The 19,512-nt window shown below is 42.0% G+C and overlaps 1 protein-coding gene across 8 annotated transcripts in view; it reads right to left on the reverse strand.

The window, feature by feature from the left end:
* LOC117138949 overlaps positions 1-19,512 on the reverse strand; it is a 48,427-nt gene that overhangs the window by 17,294 nt on the left and 11,621 nt on the right. For 3 of the 8 annotated variants that reach the window (XM_033300990.1, XM_033300982.1, XM_033300983.1), the window contains exon 1: positions 1,466-1,697. The exons of the other annotated variants lie outside the window; for them this stretch is intronic. The gene's annotated coding sequence lies outside the window, so the exon portion shown is untranslated. Of the gene's footprint in view, positions 1-1,465; positions 1,698-19,512 lie in introns of those variants that run through there. 8 annotated transcript variants of the gene reach the window in all.

A 19,512-nucleotide genomic window follows, 5' to 3' on the forward strand; every position in this document is an offset into this window, starting at 1 on the left:
AGAACCCAGACACCAGACATCCATACCCGAAGAGAGCTTCCTTCTGGACGACGTGAACCCCATACAAATCGACGTGGCAGTGGCAGTGGTGGTGTGATGGAGTCCGAGTGCCCGCTGAAATAACACAACCACTATCCCCAGGACACCGGAGGAACATCTTTCGCTCCAAGAGCGATTTATGCGCGAATTGTACCCTTGGGCAACACCACGATTGACTCGAGCCGCTGACCAGTCACCGATGAACTTCCAATTGGCCCGGTTCAACACCTCAAGTACAGGACAGCTTCGATAAACTAACAAAATAGTTATGTAAATAGAATAGAAGTATTATGTCCTTATAATATATTAAGCAGATACTAAATGGATTTCCTTCCAAGATAGGTTTTCAAGATCGAATCCTTGCCAAGATATTTAATAGTAATCTGAACCAAAAACTAAGGTAGTTGGTAAGGCATAGTCCGAGGCCTACAGATACAATGTTCAATCTACGGAGTATTGACTGTACTCAGACAACCGCAGTGAGGACTTGGAATGAGTTAGAATTATGCCCCTGGCCGAAGGAGCACATTATTACGATGCCTGCTTTTATGTGGCTGTGGTAATGTAACATTTTGCTGAGCAATCAAAAGGCGCAGCAAAGTTTCCGTTCGGCTGGGGATTGCGGAGGAGGACAACGTGGCGACGAACCGCATCCGACTACCGAGCCCACCTGGCCAACTTGCAGCCGGAGTTTGATCGATAAACCAAGCCAGGCGCGGCCCGAACCCATACCCAAACCCAAACCCAATCCAAACCCAAAGCCAAAACCAAACTCAAACCAAATCCCAGACAACCGGAGCGAATCGAGGTCCCTCGCTGAATCCGGCTGAAACGAGAGGCCCGAGTTTCGGTGGCAAAGTTTAATCTTTGATGCCGGCGACACATTGGGCCCAAATTGATTTTTAAAGTTATCAGCGAGCCAGCCTGTGATTTACGCACGGAGGATGGCGCAACTTTGGGCTTTGTCTTAGCAAACCGGGTCAGAGTGCAAAGTGCAAAATCGAAACAAAAACACAACTCAAAGCCACGCCAAAGTGAAACAATGCCCATCCATCATTCCGCTATCATGGGATTCAGCGCTCATCAACGGAGAAAAATCACAAATAAATTCGGATTTCACTTTTAAATAAATCTTTTGAAGTGTCTAGAATTTTAACTCGATAGTAAAACAAAGGTTAAAATATTCTATTCTTTGAGGATAAAGGATGAATTTGATCTGTATTTATGAGAATTATTTAACTGAAGGAATTTCAATATTTGGGATTACCGAATATATTGAAACTTTAGCTATCTCCCGCACTTTTAGTGCTTTAGTTCTTTTCAAAAAAGGTTTTTCCAAACCAAATTAAAAATGTATACTAAGAAGCACTGCCTTTTTTATCTCGGTGCACCCACTCCTCGATTATTGTCAGCGGCACTTACTCACCTGGGTTGGTTCATTAATGGGACCTCTTCGATTCTGATTTTGATTCCGATTTCGATGCCGATTTTTGCTTCTTCTTTTTTCGCGTCCTCTTCCTTTTGTTGAGTCTTTGTTGCTGCTGTTTCTTCTGGCCCCCGCCGTACATTTATTTTAGCAATTTGTTTGCCACTCGGTTGGTTTGTTTGTTTGTTTCTTTCTTCTTTCTCTCTTTCTTTCCCTCCTTGCTGTTGTTTGTTTGTTTGCCGCTCGGTTGGTTAGCTCAGCCCACACACCTAAACACTCGCGTAAAGTACTTGGGCACAGTATCCGTATTCGTATCCCTATCCCTAACCGTATCTGTAACTGTACCTGTATCTGTACCTGTATCTGTATCTGTATCTGTAACTGTATCTGTTACTGTATCTGTATTTGTATCTCTATCTGTATCTGTATCTGTATCCGTGTTTGCTCCTGCACCTGACGAGGAGAAGGAGCCCGTACTCCTGCCCAGCTCCGCAACCGCGGTGGCTCCGGCCACAAGGAGCAAGGTGCTCGGGTCGAGTACGTAAATGAGTTTATTGCCGGCAATAAGCGAACTTAATGCGCCTGCACGAGAGGCATCGGTGCAATATATCATCTGGATTCGAGTCGTTACCTTGAAAGAGACAGAGTACAGACAGGAGGTTAGTGATGAGTCGTTACTTCTATATATAGCATGAGAAGTTTGCGCAACGTGTCATATTTCATATTGTGGAATCGAACCCTTTAACCCCAGAAACTCCAACGAAAATAAAAACTTTTGCTGGTTATGTGGTGGAAATTCGAGTTGATAAATAGTTTTTTATTGAGTCAACCAATTGCTTTTCTTACTGAGCATTTGAAGGTTTTACAAGTTCGTATTTTTAATATGGTCGGTCGCCATTAAATCAAAATTACTACCATAAATGTAGAAAATTCCTACTTAATGTAAATCAATAACCAAAACTAATGCCAAGTGAATTTCAACTCTTTTGAAAGACTGTGCGTTTATTTGTTAGTTTAATAGTTGAACCTAAAACAATCTCAATCCACTTATATTAAACTTAAATACTTTTCTGTAGGCTTGCTAAGATACATTTAAACTCTACCATCTTTAAAGTTATCCCTGTCTTCAGTTTGATTCCTGAGCAACATATCGTGTTCTTTTGAGTAACAATAAAGTCAACAAGAGTAATCACGAAACCACAACAAAACACAATTACGGGCTACTTGGCTTTGGCTTTGCGTGTATTCCGCAGATTCAGATTACTCATTTCACGAACAAGGTACAAGTAGCAATGGCAATTCAGGACAGCTGCCGCCGCAATTTTTGTGAAATCCAAAGGAGCTAGGAAGGATAATAAAGCTTTTAAGTTCAGAAACCGAGCTCAAAAAAATTACAACTTTATGTGGTAAACAGGATGACTGTTGTTCTGTTGAAGAATTTGCAGCAGGGAAATATTTATTAAAATTTAATAAATTAAAGGGACTCAATACACAGTCAACTATTTAATATTGCAATTGAATATCATCAGTTTTAACACTATCATTAGCATCATTTAAATTGTATTTTAAATCTATTTCGATTGCACTCCCTGGGCTAATACTTATTACTTGTTGCGTGCTATAATTGCATATAATATATATAAATTGTACTGAAAAGTGCTTATGTAAATGAGAATCCATGTGTAATTATTCCCCAAAAGACCACCACCACTGCACCACTTTTTGTTTGCATACATTACTAAACGTCAGCACGAAAGGGCTAATTCGAATTAGCCAGGTGCTGAAGTCTGGTGGACCATAATTGGAAAGGCAAAACCCACTCCATGGATCATGGACCAACCTATTTTGTTCGAAACCCAAAACAACACCTCCCATGCGGCGCAACCAGAATGTTGTCGCAAAACAAAAATTCAATTTCAATTCAATTAATCACGCTTGATTACCACCAATAATGGCCATCGCCAGCAGGCGGAGCAACAGCATCACCAGCACCAGCACCATCACCATCAACAGCCAGATATTCAGACATCCAGATGGCAGGACTGTGACAGGAGAGACTAGCTAGCCACAAGTTCTCGATTCCCCAGTGCAATCCCACAGATACTCCGCCTTTGTCCTTGCTTGCAGCCGCTTCCGAAGTCGCTTTTTGTTTACCACTTTGCACATTCTGCTGTCAAATTTGTTGATTTATAGTTCCCGATGTGCCCCTCAAACAATAGCGGCGGGGGCGTGGCAGCCAGGAGGGCGAAAGGGCGGAGGGGTGGCGGTTGGAAAGAGCTCTGATGACAGGCGGGCGCCAAGCAAAAAGCTCAGGGAATACAACAAAAATCTGGCACAGAGCCTACAGTCGACTGATTCGAATCGAGTATACCTGGTTGTCTTGTTTTGAACATATGCTTTAAAAAAAATATTTATATAAACATGAATATGAACTGAAAACAATAAAAATGTATTTTAAAAAGTAAGTGTGATCTAGTAAAAATTACATCTATGTAAAACTACCCTTAAAGGCTTATCATATTCTCCTGAGAATATTTTTTCCAAAGCTATACCTCTAGAAATTTATCTCACAAAATGGAGAGATTGTTAAGTTCTATAAATACTATTATATTTTTTCGATTAAGAAACTCAATAAGCTACCTTTTGGACAATTATTTCCATATCCAGTGTCATAACTACCATATAGCTCTATATGTACCTTGCAGCTCGTTTGAAAAACTGTTAAAATCAAATCGTTGAAAGGCAAATCCAAGCCTTGCGATAAAGTCAAACTACAAAGAACACCGAGGGAAAAAAGTCGGCCAACAATTTCAATGACAATGCGGCAGTTTGTTGCCAGTTTGCCAGTTTGCCAGTTGGCCATTTTTTCCTTGTTGTGGTGCAGTTTTCCGGACCGTTTTCCTTTCACTTTTTGTTTTTCCGTCCACTGGGCTCCACTCGTCGAATGGGAATTGTTTTTGGGCAGAATGCGATTAGGCACCTGAAATAGTTTGAGGTCTCCTCCACAGCCGGCGAAGCTTGTGTCGTCTGGGCCCATGTCGATAAATCCAGTCGAGTGCACACCACTGACAGAAGTGTGGGCCCATCGCCAAAGAGCAAAGATTGAATCCACCCGGCGGCATACTAATGTCCGAGGGTCCCGAACAGGACCAGAGTCCAGGACTGGAGACCAGGACCCGCATCCGAATTCGCATCCGCATCCGCAGACAACCGCAAACAAACGGCGCTCATTTGCAGGCATTTCGCATCGACTTCTCTGGTTCTGCAGTCGGAAGTCAGGACGATGTGCGGATGTGTTTGATGAGGCCGGAGATAATCGTTTGGCAATTGAATGAGTCCCACATGTCGGGTTTTTCGATTTCGGATTTCGGATTTTGGACGGATGCCGAGTGGAAACTTTTCGAAGGTCCTTTGCCTATGACAACCCAGCAAACATAATTTCACTAGCCGAAGAGGTCTGTCAGTTTAGGTTGAGAAAGGAAACGATTGGTTTCGAATTTGATGGTCCTGTTTGCAGAGCTTAAAGAAAGAACCTTTAACCTTTAAAGAAATATATTTTTGTTTCAACAAAGCACAAACATAATATATATATGCCTAACCATTGATAAAAATATTCATGGTTAACGACCATCAATTTCTATCTAAACAGATTCATAAACTTTGCAATAAACATATTTTAGATTTGAGAAAATTTATGTTTAGCAATCTTATGCTTGGCGGTCCAAACCATTTGCCATTTGGCCAACGTATTTGCACACAAATAGGCAATTTGCAAGCCTTTCAATGCAAACTTCACATTCGGGTCCTAAAATTGTGTTATTCTAAAGGGTTTTTAAAAGCCAGGTTTAAAAAGTCAGTTCTAAATACGCACTGTAATTAAGTGGGCGCCTCAAATGTGCCAGTTCGGTGTGATTGCATGTTTGATTTAGTGAGAAGTCTTTTGGGAAATACTACATATCCGGCACAGTGTGGCCACAACTGGGCCACTCGGAGGTGCTCAAATTTGCAAATTGAATGGACCCACTTTGGAGCGGCTTTAACCCCATTGCAGGGCCATTATTGAAAACACACAGCCAACACACACAAGGCGGCGCAGAACGTTGACCAGAATGGAACGCGGCTTGGATTGAGGAGGAGAGGAGAGGGGTCCGGTCCGGGTCCGGGGTTGTCCATAAATAACGGCAAAACAGTCAGATAAATTTGCAGGAGCTATAAACAAGCTACTCCGGCGGACTCCCCAATGCCGCCGCTCCCGTCGAAATCGATTTAAATGCTCCGTTCGCGTGTTCTGTGTTCTGAGTCCGCCGGTTACCTTGAAGTTTTTATGTAATTCCTACACAGAAATAAATGGGATGGCACTCGAGTTGATCCTGCACAAGGATAAGGATCTTCGAACTGCGATATCGGTTATTATAAATGTAGTTAGTGCGTTCAAATTGAGTTGAATATGTATGAGATTATCTAAAGACAAGTAGCAGGCAGAGTTAACCTTTTTCGTTTGTAAAGCACTAGTTTTTTCTTTAAGTGCACTGCAGACCCGCGGTCGCATTGTGTCCCGGTTAGAGCCGTCGCCATTAAGCGAATTTCCATGCTAAATAGCCAGACACGTGGCATCTGCCGCTCTCGACATCCTCGCTCGCTTTCACCGCGTGCACCATTTTGATTGGCGTTTGATAAGCGGCAAGGACGAACGACGGAGTCCTGCGCTCCGAGTCCTGGACAGCGGAAAGGAGGAGCTGTAGATAAGGGGACGGCAGCCACGACGGTTTCGATTGTTTCGTCAGCTCCACGCCAACCAGGATGCGGAGTGTTCCGTGTGGGATGCACTGCTTGCGAGCAAACAGATTTTACGGACACTAAAGTACGGGACAAACGCACGCAAGGATAATTACGGACGGATTCACAGCGAACAAATATGCAAGGATCGATTGTGCGGAGCTCTATGACGACACATGGCGGAATGTTTAATTTCAAATATTTGCTGTTTTAATTATTTGTTTTCGTGGTCATCGCTGTTTTCCTGTTTATTTTTTTAGGTTTCTGCTTAAACAATTTCGAAACAAATTGATTGTAAAAGTTCCAACTTCGTGCAATTGCAATTGCATGAGAGTAACCGTATTAGTTAAGCATTTGAAATATGCTTAACCAACGTGAGACACCCCAACACAATTCCATACCTTAATGTCCTGTGCAAACCAATTTCCAAAACAGATACGTGTCCTGCAAAGTTACCTTTGCACATTTGGGGTAATCATAATAAAACTGCAATCTACGCTCTTTAATAACATAAACAGCATATCAAGTCCTTTTGTAGTGGAGAAAATCCTAACGTCTTTAAAAGGATTTAGCCTTTTAGGATTTAAGAGTAAAAGGAACAAAAGTGATGTAAAGTTATGATCTAAGGACTTTACCATATTTGCTGTTATTTTGGTCCTTTAAATCAAGAGGTGATCAAAGCAACCTAAACTCTCGCTGCCCCAGATTTCCGGCCTTCTGAACATGCTATTCGAATCTTCCGAATCTTCTTCAACTTCTTCCAACCAGCACACCCCTGCTACAATCTTGACCAGCGGTGTATGTGCTAGCCCATGTGCCGAGTGGAAAGTTCATTGCATACTGGTGTACATATGTAGACACGTGGGTTCGTGTGTGCCCCCAAGGAGTATAGTTGCAGTTGTTTGCCTAATACATTGTTGCAAAGCAAATCAACACAAATTTTCGAAGGATACGTGTACGGACTTTGTTGCCTGATGCCCGATGTCTTTCGCCCGTGTCAGGGGAGCATGCAACTTGCCATGCACATCCACCGCCCATCTCCACCCACCTTGCCACCTACATACAAGCACCATAAGCCAGCACCGCCCAACAACAAACGCCCACAGAGAAGGGGCTGACATGCAAACACATAAACGCCATTTCGCCTCCAGTTGCCACCTAAATGGCAATGACATCGCCCCACAAGACGAGCAAGATGGCAAAATGTTTCACTTTTGAGTCGATTTTTTCATTCGTGGAGCCAGCTTTAATATGTTGCCTACCAATTTGCGGACCTCCGCCGATGTCGATGGCCAGTCAAAGGGATCCGGGCCAGATACGTCAAATTAGTTTCGTATCACACCAACCCTCTTTGGAGCGCCAAGTTGTCAGGAGTTTTTAGGAGGATTTCATTGTGGAATAAAGGTGAATCAGAGAGACAAAATATATGATATAAAATACACATTACTACTTTTGATATTTTGTTTATAGTTTACAGTTCTGATCCATTGATATATTTGATCATTAAGGTATTTCCGAAATTATGTTCGTGAGTAAATAGCATTAAAGCTCTATAAAATCCATTCAACGCCATATTTTTTCTATTTGTGTAGTTGGCAGAGTAATGGGATATAAGAATAAATAGAAAGCGATCAAATTAAGTGTATCCCTGCCAAAGAAAAGCGAGACTTGACGGAAAAAGGCCAAAGTGCCCCGAGTTTGACAGCCAGAATTTTCCAGGCCAGGGTGAGTCAGTCAGCCAGTCAGCCAGTCAGGCAGTCAGCCAGTGAGAATCGGTCGGTATTAGCTGTCCCCGAACTAAACGAACTGAGCGAGCTGGATTCACATTTGACACGTACACACACATGTGACAGCCCGCCAACTCGGCCTGGCCTAAGCCAGGGCGCACTGGGTTTGGGCCAGGTTTGACAGCCGAAGTGGGCCAAAAAGTGGGGACAGCGGGCTTAATGAATTATGTGCGAACTGAAAGTTCGCCAGTCTCCAACTGGCCCGCAAATCAAATGATTTCAGCATAAATTTGTGTAATTCGCACCTGTGTTGCCTTCCTGGGCGTTGAACTTTTCCGGGAAGAAAATCGGGCACATCGTTACCCGGAAATCAAGTAAAATAGCGAGTCCTGCCCTTCTCAGAATGTATCGTTATTTATTTGGTGAATCGTTTAATTCGGGCTTAAAGCTAAGCATTTATTCTGCATTTATTGAACCGAAAACTAGGAATAACAATATTGTGCAAATATAAGATGTCACGGTTCGCCGAAAATAATAACAAAAAGGATCAAATCTGCAAAAATACATTTTAAATTCGTGCAAGAAATATGGAAAAAGTTTCCGACTTTAAAACGATTCTACCTAAAAAAGTTAATGCGGCGGCCAAAGTCCTTTGTCCTTTTTAATATCCATTTTTTGTGCGCAAGTTTGTAACTGCAATGTAGTAAATGTTACCAATTGCCACTAAATTGGCCAGATTGAGTATTGGTTTTAAACTTTTTGCCAGAAAGTTACTTCCAGCCGGCGACCAAGAAGTCTTTAGAGCAATTTTAATGAGGTCCTCCTTGGGCACAACACAGTCAGCGACTTTTTACACATCGATTATTGATCCGTGCCAGTTTGGCGCGCAGTCCTTTTGCAACTTCTTACGTCATTTGGGAAATACTCGGCAACTGGTTCGCACTGGTTGGCTGGGGGCCACCTTTTCCCCATCTACCCCCGTGCCCCCATTATTGCCCCCACCATCGCCAGGATGTGTCATCATTAGGGCTCGTCGTCGTGCATTCCCCTCATTTGCCCATTTACCCATTTTCCCGCCAAACGGCCAGTCCCACTCCCTTCGCGCTTTTGGCCAGGCCAATACACAAATCGATCGCTGTGGTTTCTTTCATTAAGTATATTTCGCGCGTTGCCTCTCGCACGGCGTTATTATTGTAATAAAAATTTACGTAAATCGTGCCTCGAACATTGCCCCAAAGCCCCCAGCCATTCTCACTCGACACATTTGCTCACGCACTGTCGTGTGCGGCTCGTCCTTCGGCAAAAAGTTTCCTTTGTTTGCCAATTTTTATGAGCAGGCCACGCTTCCGCCAAATGCCCACCGACCCAACGACCCACCGTCCCAACGACCCACCAACCTACTCTAACCACCCATCCAGGTGGTGCGGTCAAGTTCGTAGCTAAACTTGGCCACCTCGTTCTTCTTCGTTCGGTTCTTCGTTCTTCTGGCCAACGACACCTGCAGACTAATTAATGGCAAATTCCAGGCACCTCACTTCGATGTTCATATATGACTGGCGCACACCTTATTCAGCGTATGCGTGTACACTGCGAGAAAAGCGTGGCTACCCACAACAAAGATATCTGTTCCTTGCTGGCTTATAAATATCTCTAATTAAATGAAAGAAGTTGAAGTTCTTGAAGACTTAAATGACTAAGAATGCATGAGATATATCCTGTTTAGCTACCACATGCTTTATAATTCTCAAGTGCTTATTTGGCAAGCTGTGTATAACACAATCATTTAAATTTCATTTCATTCATCATTTCATCATTATAATATCATTATAATGTTTTAAAACATAATTTCCCGCTTAAGTATACCATTTTCAGGTCTGCATCTTAATCTCTATTTTAACAAAATAATTTCGGTGAAATGCCTTCGAAAGACACTCGATTTTCTGCGAGTGCACGCATAGATGCCTATGGTTGCCTATTTGAGCCGATTATGAGCCGGTATGAAGAGATGTTGGCAACGATTGTCTCCCGCTAATGGCACAAAGCATAACCCATTGCCGCAACGACAGGCCGTAAGTAGGGCATCCAAAGTGATTCGATTAGGCGCAGCTATCAATTGAATGTCTACGGCAATTTGCATCCGATGGGGCGTGGTAAAAACGTTATCGAATTATCGAGTCGATAGTTGTGTTCGAATGGAGAGTCAAAGTGATGAAAACTGGAGTGACACTTCACGTTACGTTAAGCACTTACAATTATGGCAAATGCTTATGAGCCAGGAGGGGCAGGGTGAATTTTCGTGTCCTTTGTAAAAGGAGTGAGTGTGTGTGTGTGTCATGCACACACAAACACACATCCTTGTATTTGAGTTTCGTCTTTCGGGTGTGCTCGAAAGCATTTGGAAACTTTTAATGACATTCTCGCTTATTATTATTTCCTAGGGCTTCGCAGCCAAGTGCTTGGCTGTCTTAATCAATGGCAGACAATTGTACTCGCAGTGGCTGTAATTAACAGATGACAAAGGAAGCTCGGCCCCAGCTGGATTATCCTTGAAACTACCACACCCAGGCAATGCGTATGTATATGTATGTTGACCAGAAGGGAAAACTCGATGACACTTGCGAATATTATTTATTCAGGCAAATTGCTGCTTACGAGCGTTTCATTCGCCAGCATTTTACATTCGATTTCCATTATGCCATTTGTTGCTCGAAAGGCTTTGTCAGCCTGATTTGGTTTCCGATTTCCGGTCGGGAACGAGGACCCAAAACTGTTAGCACACACACACACGTTCATAACAATGCCTCCTTTGTTGGCCATTTTGGGCCTACAAGGGAAAGGACGTCCCCTCAAGTGCCGGCAATTATTTACAACAATCCGAGAATGGCTCTTCGAAAGGATCAAAGGAGGAGGCGACGCCCCATGCGCCCAGGACACTGAAGATATGCCATCGATATACACTCGGAAGAAAATCAATTAGCAAAACCCATTCCACTTAGTTCCTTATTACATCATGCATTTAAAAAATCAAAAGGAAAAACATTATGTATGAGGAATATCTTCAAATCTTCAAATGTTTGGCTAATTTGGGAAATCGATTAGTTTTTTGGGATATTTGAGTGCCATTTTTTTGAACAGTGTATTGTGCGTGTCTGCCTTGGCAGCTGGGAAATAGTTTAACATTCTGTGGATTTTCTCCGTATTTTCAGAATCGTTTGGCCAGCTTCTCAGCCGTATACGGCTTGTTGGCGACGTTTCATTAAGCGAGCGGAAAATGACGCATGCTTCGGCTCATTCGGGCACGCTCCGCTTCACAGGACATTCGTGGTTATCCTTTATTGTCTGAGTGGCAGCGTGGCAATCTGGCGATACGATGGCAATGTGGCAATGCCAATGGGCAATGGGTCCTCGGAGATGCGCCACTCAAGCCCAGTTTCCGTTTCAAGGCAAACATTTTCACCCCAACCAGGCAGAACAAAGCGACGGAAAAGCGCTTGAAGTCCATTTGCTAAATAAATTTGATAAACAAGGAGCGCCCGCGGCACAAACAGAACTACACTGGGATGAAAGTAGGACATATTCAAGGGCTATTCTAATGGAAAATTCTTTAAAAAATACATTATAGATCTTTCATCCATAATTTTACAATTTGAAGCACTATCGATAGTTGTCAATTGCCCAAACAGGCCACGTTTTTTGTGGCGACAAATAATGACACATTTTTTCCGAGCGACCTGAAAAGCGAAAAGTGTCTGCCTTGTATCTCCACTGACCCCAATTGGGTGCAAAGTGGGTGTCGCAGCTCCTGGGGCGATGGAACTCGGAGCTTTAACATTCAATCTGCTGAAAACACGAGACCAGCAAAAAAAATAAAAAACAGGAACACGCTCGGTGAGCAGGCACTTCAGACTTTGCATCCGCTTCTGCACTCGGGCGGGAATATTAAATTCTTGATGCTATTACTGGCTTGTTGATCCACATCATGCTAATTAGCCTTAACTTCTGATGTCGCAGTTGGCGGGGTTAAAGATAATGGCAGCTCCAAACCCCTCGGACATTATCGGGTTTCTGGTTTTTGAGAACGCTAATTGAGGGGTGAACGTAATTAATACTCGTACGCCATTTCGCCATTTCGAAAATGAAATATCGAACGACGTCATCGCGGATTTGAAAACGGACGGACCAAGGAGGGTGCTCCATGTGTCTGCCATGACAGCCCTAATTCCTTCCTTAACTTTCGCTTTTTAAGTTGCCAAGTTGTTCGAGAAACTTTCTTCGAAAGCACGTATTTTACTTTTGAGCTCTCAAAATTTGCTTGTTTGGTAAGTAAGTGTATGAATTTAATTATTAATTATTGTCAGAAAGTCTTGTACTTCTATTAAAGCTCTCATTTTTGTTGTTAAATTCGAAAGGAAGTAAACACAGTTGTCATCACTGTGTGATGAAAATAAATTGGTTTTCGAATGAGTTCATCAAAAACTATGGAACAACATAACATTCTGATCTAGTTGTGGGTTTACCATTCTCAATTAAAATTCGTATCTGCACGAATTCCCATGGATCTATAGCACTGTATATCAATTTATAAAATTTAATTAATCTTTCGGATTTATCCAGTCATGGACAGACCAGCCGGTTCTTGTGAAAGTCCACAATTCGACGCCAGATATGCAGCTCCGGCAGACGACACCGCACAATCAGTGACCATTGTCCGGCATTCGACTGGCCGCACCCCTCTCACCTGGCGGCCGGGGAGTCCTCGGAAGGACGAGTGTGCGAGCCTGCATCGCCAGCCGCCGCGCCCAGGACACAAATCAAATTAAGGACGGACAGAGCGGACCGCACCAAAAAAAAAACATAGCATACTGCGAGAAATTAGGATTACGGGATCAATTGAATACTACTAAAATAGGAAAGAAATCAAATTGTTAGTGCAAAAGTGAAATGCATTTTTATCGACAGCGTAAGGCAGCTGATTAATTACATTATTTTAATTTAAATTAAATTTTAATTTTATAACTATTAATATATGATATATTATACCTATACATATATGACATGCTTAATTCATTACAAACCCAATTTGAATCCAACTGACATAGTATATTGATACTATATTGATTTGTCTCAGTGCATCGAACCAAACCAAACCAAACTGGACCGACAGTAATTACGGCAGAGTGGCGGGCGGTGGGTGGTGGCTGCCAAGTGGGCGGCGAGTGGGTGGTGAGTGGGTGGTTAGTGGGTGGCGGGTGATGACCACCCAGCAGTAGTGCATAAATCACTTCGCATTCAGCGAACACGAAATCTATGCCCCTGACGCGCCCATCGAGGGCCGTCTGGTGATTTATATTGATTAAAACTAGATTTCAATTCCAGCCGAAGCCATTATAAATGGAAGATAATCCTCGGCCGAGGATTTTTCCCCGTAAGCGAGCAGCCAAAATAAAAGAAAAACAAACCAAAATGTGCGAATGAACTGAATGACTTTCCTTGAGCATGGAGTCTTTCATAACCAAATGAGTTTGCACTTTCCTGGCGAACCAATACCCGATTGACTTTAAATGAATGTCCTGGCATTCATTAATTTTCCTGTTCATTTTCATGATTTCCTCAACTAACTCGATAATTTCTCGAGCTAAATTTAACAATTGCTAACATGACCAGTTTAAAAACTCGAGAATGGAGTGCTTGTCAAATTTACCACATTCGTGCAATGGCAATTTGCAGAGAAAAGTTAACAGGAAAAGGGAAATTCATTTTTAAATTACTATTTCCGTCGAAAAGTAATACAGTTTTATTGGGCAAAGTTTTGGCTGAAATGCGGTCACAGTGCCTTTGCTGTTTATTCGGCGGGATAAAAGTGAGCAATCAGAAAACCACCGGAAAATCCATCCTGCCGCTTGTTTGTAATGCGACCAGCCAGGAGTTTTCCACTTGGCTCTGTCGCATGTTTTCCCATCGCATCCGGGAGGAGCGTTCGTTCGGTTTCCAGCCTTGTTGTTGGCTTGAGGTCCGGCTCTCCCCACCACTCCCACCACCACTATCCATATCCGACTGGGACAGGACAACGGCTCCGAATCCGTATCCGGCTGTGAGTTGTGGGCTTCGTGCGGTTCGTTTTGTGGATTTGTTTTCGGTTTTAATTAATTTTAAAACGGACTTCTACCTTGGCGCTAATTGCACTGACTTTGATTTATGTGTTCTGATAATGATCAAATTGGTTTTCTGGGTAGCCACTTCGCCAACAGCCCACCTGACCACCTACTCATCTGACCACCACTCCACCGCCCACCTGTCGTTGTCTGTTTTTGTTGTCCCTGCTGAAGGAGCAGGAGCATTCCAAGGAGATTAATTCAGGAAATAGCTTAGCCCTAAACGCCAGAAGGGGCCCTTGTTGAAGGCGAGCCTGGGGATTCGATTCGCTGCTTTAAGTCCATGGAATCCAAAGTGCTGAAGGTCGCAAGGCAATGGATTTTCGATTCATTAAGCTTTTCAATGGTTGAATCGTTGCAGCTAATTCGAAGTGGAATCAAATAACCCAGCTTTGTCTTAGTTTTCCCCTCGATTTCATTCTTCTTCGATTGGTTAAAGAAAGAAATGCATTTCCGCTACAGCAACATGTCCAAGCATGTTTTTTTCGTTCCTTAAGCTCGATTGGGTTTATTGCCAAAATATATTTTATGCTGCAGTGGCGCAGCAGCATTTTTGCCGCATTTTGGCCAATTTATTGCAATTGAGTTTTCTCCATCGAGTTGTTCAGTTTCTCAATGGAGGCTCATAAACTTTGTGGCATGTTTGAATTTAAGTTCGCACGCAGGACGTACGTGGAAATTGAAAGTCTTAGTGGGAGATGAAAATGGTCAAGATAAGAGGACCTGGAATAAACGAAAACCTAATCCGCTTCCGTTCGAGGAAAATCCAGCTAAGAGCACGAAACACTGCTTTAAACCATTTCTGGAAGCAGCGAAAAAGTTTAATTGGTCTCTACTTAGAATTAATAACACTTAGTTAGCCTAATTAAACATGAGCGTTTCCTTTGAATGCACATTTTTGCCAAGTCATTGGTTTAGTCAAAATTGTTCTCATTTCTCTCAGAAATGCGGTGCACTCTCAATGAAGTTTTGCCAGACCCTGAACTTTTTCATATTTATTTTGCTGGCCAAAATGGAAGCAAAAGGCAATAATTTTTACCCAAAAGAGGCCGAAAGGAAAATGTTCAAGAGCGTTTGCAGTTTCCGGTGCAAACTTTGCATCGAGTTTTCTACGTTATCTTAAACGAAATTTTAGGTCTCGTAAATAACCAGATCATTTGCCAAGGTCTTTAACTTACAGCTGAGAAAGTTGTGGCAATTTAAGGAACAAGAATGATGTAATTACCTGCAAGAAAAGAAAATTAAGCATGAGTGAAAAGTATTTTTGCATATTTAAATTAAAGTAACCAGACATTACATAAATTACATAAATAAAAAGACTCCTTCCGTTACCAATATTCTTTAAATATGAATAATTTACATTCCTGTGAAAATTCCAACAAAAAGATGCGGCATTTTATATAACAACATTATCCCATAGATTTAAGGTGTCACATGTGTGTCAAAATAGCTAGGAATTCCGCCCATTCCTGCCTGCACAAATTCCTGTTATGTTTTGTTTATGAAAAATTCCCGAAAACGACCCAAAAGTATGCGGCAATAATTTTCACATTAAAATTGATTTATGACGCACCACGGCACACACACACACACACATGCCAGACACCACACAACAAACACACCAAATATTCAGCATTCGACAAATCTTGGAGCTATTTGTGTTGGCTCCCACATCCACATCCACATCCGGCCAACTGGCAGCGGATGACCAAACAAACCGAGGAATGGAATTGGCTTGCAGCCCCAGCGAGCGCCAAGCTGCCATAAATCATTTCCCGTGGCCACTTCTTCTTTGTCGGAGGATTCCTTGGCAGGAGCAGAAGCAGGAGCAGGAGCAGCAGCTCAGCTCCTTCCCATTCCCACCTGACTTTGCACCTTTTTTGGAGCCCGGACGTCACGAGTACCTAGCACGGACGTCATCGGAGACTAGTCCCAGTTGCTACACTCAAAAAAAATGTTTTCTCTCTGCAAAAGGTATTTTCAGACAATAGTAAAGTAGTAACTCTTTAAAGACAACTAGAGTATATATTTATATAAGTATCTTTTTTTTTGTATGAAACATATTTGACTGAATAATCGTGTGGTTATTTATTTTTATTTAACGATATACTTTCATTAAGCATAGTTAAGCTGGCGAATGTATGAGCAGCTATACCAAATAATCTAATAATCTACACTTGCAACTCTTTTAAGATTCTAAGCATAATAATTTGTAGAAATTACTCAATGAACTAGACCATTTCTCCCAGTGCACGGCTGTCCAGCACGACTCTCGCTCATAAACGAAATTTATTAGCATTTAAATGTTTTAGCGGCGGATGGGGAGCAGCGCACATATGGGCTGGCTAGGTAATGAATATTACAGGAGGAGATGCGGCGACGAGGAGAGGAGGAGCAGCAGCATCGATGCCGTGGGCCGAAAAGTATGTTGCATAAGCCAAAATTAGTTTATGCATATTTGAAGGCTCCGAAGTGGGCCAAAAAAGCAGGCAAAATTGGCGGAGGCTGAGGAAGCCGCCCACTCGCCGCCTTTTGTGTTTCCAATAAGAAGAACATGCTCCTCCATGATTACATTTATCTAGTACTTTCCGTGCCCGAAAGTATGTTAAGCATTACAAATTTACAAATCTCTGTCGCAGAGAAATAAACGCCGCGAGCTACTTCTTGTGGGGACAAACATTAATCCACAGCTTGGAGGAGTGGGGAAGTTGAGGAGATAGGGGAGATAGAATTTAATACTTTACAAGGAAACGTAGGACTTTAAATTCGGATAAGAAGGAAAGCCTTGGAAACTCTATTCAAGAACTAAATCTCAAATTCAAGGATACGTTGGACGAAGTCTGTGATTATGATGTTGGTAATTATTAAAGGAAGCTTATCATCATCTATAAAAACTAAGATAAAAGACAACATTACTTCACTTCACTTAAAGTCCTTTAAATACACTTGCGTTTAAAAAGGACAAATCTCATATGTTCGATATAATTTCATTACCATACGCTTTTAAATGGCACATTTACCAAATGGTTTTACTCCTTAAATGTAAACGAGTCAACGACGGGCTATGACATTCATTAGTACTGCCATTGAATTAAATGAATTCATTGAATTTCTATGGCCATTAAAATAGAGTGAAGGTTATTCTGTGGAAAGATAACGCATTTCCGCATCAAAATGTAAACAAACAAATGTGCTGTGTTCTTAAAGCTGACTAAAATGTTCGAAAACTCGTCCTTCTGTATCTATTCAATGACCTTTTAAAGACATCAAAGCAAAAGTCAGAATCAAGGACAGTAGTCGAAAAGCTTCAAACAAGGATAAGTGACACATCTAACATTGATGTGCTACAGTGCGGTTCGGAACTATAGGAAGGTTTTATAAAACCAATTACATAAGATATGAATTGGGTGCAAGGTATGGTAAATATATATGAAAATATCGATGAAATACTATTAAAATATTAAACTAACAAATTATACTAACCAAATCAGCCACAATTTAAAACGATCAAAAGTCTCGAAATTCGTTGTATTAAAACGATTTATGCTCACTATATTCTGCCAAATTTTGGAAGAACACGTGCAGTTTTATATGCAAATTGTGCTGTCACCAGAGACACTTAGTGGCGAAACGCACTGTATGCGAAATAGTTCTGGTAACGAATCCGATGCTTGCAAACAAACAATCATGTGCACAAGCTCTTGTTTACCGTGGGTGCATCCTGCAAAGCGAGTGTACATATTTCAATTGATTTGGTATTGAACGACGGAGGCTTTACTCTATTCTGTCATGTAGCTCTTGAGTTCTTGTTTACTCTGTTTATTTTATTCTTTTTATCACTCGCCCCGAAATTGCAGCACAAACAACGAACGGATCGAAAGCGTTTGAAACCGCGTTGACAGCGCGGCAAAAATCGCGGACGCGAGCAATAGCAAAAGCTGGTGTCAAAGGTCGGCGCTGTCGCGGTCCGATTTTGGGTCATCCGCACTGAGGGACGGCTGCCGACGAACTGAGGCGACGGCACAGCCATCCGCTCGTTTAAAGGACCCCGAAGGCAGCGGAGAACCACTGGCACAGCACTCGCCTGATAAGGATAACGGCACGAAGCTGCGCTTCGGCAGTCGGCCTGGTTAAACAAGGCGGCCCTGTCATATGCCTAGGCCCACAAAAAGGTCTATGACTGTATTGCCACAGTGGTGTTTCGAAAAGTAGTGCTGGAAACTTCAAATAGCATTATGCAAATAGAAAATTGAGGGGGGAAATCTGATTTTGACAAATCGAATATTGTAAATGTCCTTTAATATTGATTTAATTTCGAAATTACAACTAACAGAGTTCGCAAACCAGTGAAAACAGCAGATATTTAGATTTATTAATAATAAATCGTAGTAAGTTCATAGGTTAAATTTGATTTTTTATAAACACCGCCAAGTTATTATTTTAGCCTCGTCTGTAAGTTGTTGCGTTTAGAATCCTATGAATATGAATACAAGCGTTTGGCAAATGTCATAAAACGCTGGTCAAATACATTTTCTTCAATTTCCAAGTTGACAGCAAATATTTAGGGGTTGAAAAGGCTGTTTGTTCAACGCAGAACGTTTAGATTAATTGAAAGTCAAGTGCTAAATAACTCATAAATCGCTTTAAGTTTTCAGTTCTGAAGCATATAAGTTTACCGCAATATTTAGAGTGGCGAAAACTTTTCAATTTTGATATAAATCTCTCTTACTCTCACTTTTACCGCTCTCTCTCCCTCTCTCTCTCGAGCTTTGTGCGCAAAAGTAAACAAACGCAACTTTCATTCATAAATAGCAACAACGCAACCGGCGAAATCGAATCAAACTGATAATCAAAACAAAACCGAAAGCTCTCCAAAGCAGCGCTCTTCGTAATTCTCTGACTCACTTTTCGACTGTCTGGCGAATTAATTTAAATACGCCCACTAAGATCGAACTGAAATCTCATTACCAAATCGCCGTCACACCTCATTGACGCCAGGCGGTCCAAGTAAGGCAGGTAAGTTCCCCAAAAGGTGTGCAAGTGGTCATAAGTTACTCACAGCTGTAGCTGTATCTGTGAACTATTCTCGCTAGACATAGACTTTACAGCGCTGTAATGCAATGTAAAGCTTCGCTGTAGGAGTCTGGCTGCTACAGCACCATGCTGAACGTGCGCTTCTGTTTGAGTTCTGCCCAGTCGACTTTTCCACAGCCAAACTGCGAAACTGCACAGTTTATATTTTCAAACAAAAGCCATTTATATTATCCATGGATATATATGTGCGATCTATACTTATTGATTTTATTTCGTTTCTTTATGTGTGCTATCCATTGAATACATCTCAATAATCACTTTCACATGGCGACGCTTGAAGGCACACAAAAGCTGGTAG

The sequence above is a fragment of the Drosophila mauritiana genome, chromosome 3L (genome assembly GCF_004382145.1).
Source record: "Drosophila mauritiana strain mau12 chromosome 3L, ASM438214v1, whole genome shotgun sequence".
NCBI classification, from domain to species: domain Eukaryota; kingdom Metazoa; phylum Arthropoda; class Insecta; order Diptera; family Drosophilidae; genus Drosophila; species Drosophila mauritiana.